We start from the raw sequence: 4,588 nt of genomic DNA on the forward strand, positions 1-4,588 counted from the left end.
GGCCTCTAGTTGGACTTGATTTGAACTATAGCGCTGCCTTGTGCAATTCAAAGATGGATCATACTGAAACCTGGAGCTAAAAATCTGAACATTAAGAATAGTTAGAACAGACAAAGCTGCAGTTTAAATATTGCTTTTAAATAGCTAGAGTGGACATCCTCTTCTTTTGGCTAAAGCACCCCTGCTCTCTCAGCTGCTCCTCACAGGACTTGGGAGAGACTGGAATGTTATGGCTAATGGCTTAAAAATTGTTCTAAAGGACTTTCTGCCCATTGGGACAAAACTGTATAAAGAGGCTGCGACCACCCAAGCCCACCCTTCCCTGAAAATGCCTCTGGACTGGAACTTGGCACTGTGAGTGAAGCTGCCTAAGGGAACTTGAGACAAGACAAAGGTGACACTATTGTCCCATGAGCTCAGGGCTGGGGAGAAGTAAACAAGGCTGCAGAGAAAAACCTATCCACAACAAAGCCAAACCCAGCAGCTGTCCTGAAAATCAGCTCTGTCTGGCTTCAAGGTGGGCAAGTCATAGCCACACTCTCGTCTGCTGAGGCCAGGTTTGCACACAAACCTCCCTTCAAAGACCTCCACAGTGCCCCCAGACCCATTCCTGAGGCCTTGCACCAGACGACTGCAGGGCATGCAAAGTAACACAACAGATCTGAAAATCCAGAAGCCAATTGATGGCAGACTCAAAGGACAGACAGATGCTAAAGATTTTATTTTATTTCAAAGTAGCAATAGACAGAGTCCAACTTGCCCCACCCCAGGGAGGCACCTGGGAGGTCCCACCTTGTCCAAATCTGCATGAATCCATTGGAGTCTTACGTTTTGTGAGACCTCACCACAGAGAAGACCAGAAGAGGATTTTATGGTATGCCAATGGGATCCATGGAATGGTGATGTTTTTCACTTCATCTGTCTCTGTCACTCTCCTTCTTCCCCTTCTTCCCAACCACCCCCCCCCCCCCCCCCCCCCCCCCCCCGTTTCTTTTTCTTTTCCTTTCTCTCTCTCTTCCTCACATTTACTGTTACATAAAATCCAGACTATTGATTTTGGCATATGGTCTCGTTTGCACCTCAATTCCCAGCCTCTCTCTAATAATTGTAAATACCAGATGATAACAACCCACTGAAACTTGATGAAACTGGAACAGACCTCATTCACCTTTAAGCAGTTTAAGCAACCACTAGACGGGAAAAAAAAGTATAGACCAGTACATTTAGAAAATGTTGCATTCCTTCAGTGCAAAAAAACCAGCACAATCAGTAGAGCATATATTGTTCATCCACTCAGCTGTGCATTGTGGTGGTGTTCACAGGGGTCTTAAGATGAGGGAAGAGATGAGGATCTGACTCTTGATTTATTCTTTTATGATATATATTCTATTAAAATATAGATAATATAATATATATATATTCTATTAAAATTATACTAAATGAATAGAAGAAAGGATTTCATCAGAAGGCTAGCTCAGAATAGAAAAAGAAAGAATGAATACCAAAAGCTTGTGTCTCAGACAGAGAGTCCAAGCCAGCTGACTGTGAGTGGCCATTAATTAGAAACAACTCTAGGAGAACAATCCCAGATGCACCTGTTGCATTCCAAAGCAGCAGATAACCATTGTTTACATTTTGTTCCTGAGGTCTCTCAGCTTCTCAGGAGAAAAAACCCAAAGGATTTTTCATAAAACATGTCTGTGACAGTGCAGAGCACTGAACTGCTGCACCAGAAGACGGGCATTATCCCATCCTGTATTTCCCTTTGGCATTCTCTCTCAGAGTGCAGATGAGACAAAACCAAAAAGTTCAACTTGAGTCAATCTTTACCTTCAAAGGAAATTCAGGAACTTTCTGCAGAGGCCAATGCTCTGCACGCTGATGAACTCCTAGCAGAGGCCAATGCTCTGCACGTTCAGGAACTCCTTGCAGAGGCCAATGCTCCGCGAACAATTCCCCTGGCGAATCGCCCAGTGAAGCCGCCTGCAGGAGCCCAGGCTGCGCACAAGCAGCCAGGGCCGCGTTCTCAGGCAACTGAGGCCGCGCCGCTGTCACAGACGCTGCCGCCGCGTTCGTGGTTTCCAGGCAGCCGCGGAACCCGGCAGCCGCCGCCCTTTCCCGGATCCTGCCCCTCCCGGCCCCCGCACGCCCCCCAAGATGCTGCCGGGGCTCGGGGGCTTCGTCTGCCTGGGCTGGGGCTCGGCCTCCCCTGCGGGACAAGGTGAGGGGGGGGTCCCCGGGGGTCGTGTCCCCCCGGGAGCGTGTGTGAGTCCCCCATGTCCCCCCCCAAGCCGGGGTCACCCCCCTTTTCTCTGCCCAGAGCTCCTGAGCCAGCTCCTGCTGCCCCCTGGGAGGGGCTTTGGGGAGCCCCCCGGGGACCCCCTTGAATGCCCATTCCTGGGCACTGGGACCCTTCGCATTTCCTTCCCCAGTTCCAGGACCCCCTGCACCCCCTTATTCTGCCCCGACACCCCCTGCACCCCCTTTCCCGGGTATCCTCCTCTCCCAGCCCCTGGATCCCCCGTTTCCATGAGCCCGGGGACCCCCGGACCCCATTTCCGGCCAGCCCGGGGCACCTCAGCCCCAGGCCTTCCTTTGCCCGGCGAGCGGTGACGTCACTGCAGACTCGGGCCGCCATTGGCGAGCAGCAAAGAGCGGCGCCAATGGCGGGGCCGGAGGCGGCTCAGGGGCCGTGAAGAGCCTTGAGCTGTGAGGGGCCATGAGGGACCATGAAGGGCCGTGAGGTGTCACTCTTGCGCCGAGAATGACACAGGAACAGGCAGGAGGCAGTATTGCAGAAAGACTAAAAGAAGGTTTAATTCAAGAGAACCGTGCGGTTTTTATAGAGTGATGCGATGTATTCTGTTTGATTGGCTAGTTAACAAAAACATTCTTTATACACCGTCCTTGAGAAGAAGAGAAAGATGAAGTAGAAGAACACCACCTGCAGATTGTTTATACTGAAGTTCTCACATTCTTACAACTTGCTAATAATTCTCACAAGCTGCTGTGAGAAACACTTGCTGTTTCTCTCTCTGTGTCCCATGGCATCCACAGTGAGGGGCTGTGAGGGCTCTTGGGCAACTGTGAGGGAGCCATGAGGGGCCTGTGAGGGACCATGGGGAACTGTGTGGTGTTATCTTTTTATACTAAAAACTACGTGTACACTATTTACAATAACATCTCAATACTTATCACCTATGTTAGACAGGGAGTTTTTACTCTAAACGAATCTAAAAATGCCAACATCACTTAAAAGATGGAGGAGGAAGGAAGGAAGGGAGGAAGGAAGGAAGGGAGGAAGGAAGGAAGGAAGGAAGGAAGGAAGGAAGGAAGGAAGGAAGGAAGGAAGGAAGGAAGGAAGGAAGGAAGGACAAGGCACACTTAAATTCTTCTATCTTGGGACGTAGAGCCCCCATTCTAAAAATCTCAAAAATCTATTTTTCACCCTGTGACAAACTAACAATTATTCTACTTAAACTTTCTTGACTTGTAATTCTTCCTATAAAGGTTGGAAATTGTTTTTTCCAAGGGCTAAATCAAAGGCACAGGGGTCTTGGGCTCTGTGCCAAGGTCTCTGAGCCCCCTGGGCAGGGGCTGGAGCCCTCCAGGGCAGCCAGAGGAATTTCCTGGGTTCCCTCAATATTATATTAAAAGAAATGATATACTAAAACTACACTAAAGAAAGAGAAAGGATACATCAGAAGGCTGGAAAAGAATGAATAATAAAAACCCGTGACTGACCAGAGTCCTGACCCAGCTGGACTGGGAGTGGTGATTAAATTAAAACAATTCCCATGCTGGGTAAGCAATCCTCCAAATCACATTCCAAAGCAGCAAAACAGGGAGAAGCTGAAGCTTCCGAGCTTCCCAGGAGAAGAAATCCTGGTGAAGGAATTTTCCATAAAATATCATGGTGACACTGTTTGGCTTGGTTTGGTTGAGATGGGGGTTGAGGTTGGGGGTTCCTGCGTTTTGTTGATTGGAAAGGAAAGAGAGAGCTTTTGGGGTTTTTGGTTTTTAACGTGTGTGTTTCACAGAGTTGTGCCCAGCTTCTCAGTGGTTCAGCAGCCCGTCAGTTACACAAAAAGCTTTGCATCACTTCCCTGAATTTTCCTCCCAATCCAAACCAGGACAGGGTGGTGTTGCAGACCTATTTAATGAAAAATCTTTTCCTTAAGAGTTTTTCTCTTGAGAAGTTGAGAGACTTCAAAAACAAAATGTAAACAATGATTATTTGCTGCTGTAGAATGCAACAAGTGCATCTTTGATTGGTCTCATGTAGTTGTTTTTAATTAATAGCTAATCACAGTCCAGCTGCCTCAGACTCTCTAGTCAGTCACAAGATTTTATTATCATTCTATTCTTTTCTATTCTTTGTGAGCTTTCTGATGAAATCTTTCCTTCTATTCTTTTAGTAAGTTTTAATATATAATTTTCTTTTAATATAATATATATCATAAAATAGTAAATCAACCTTCTGAAACATAAAGTCAAGATTTTCATCTCTTCCCTCATCCTGAGACCCCTGTGAACACCACCACAGGGTGGAGTCATCAACCCACAGTGGGAGCATCTCCTAGGGCTT

The sequence above is a fragment of the Agelaius tricolor genome, unplaced genomic scaffold (assembly GCF_023055355.1).
Source record: "Agelaius tricolor isolate 1412-34295 unplaced genomic scaffold, bAgeTri1.0.p SCAF_64, whole genome shotgun sequence".
NCBI lineage: Eukaryota > Metazoa > Chordata > Aves > Passeriformes > Icteridae > Agelaius > Agelaius tricolor.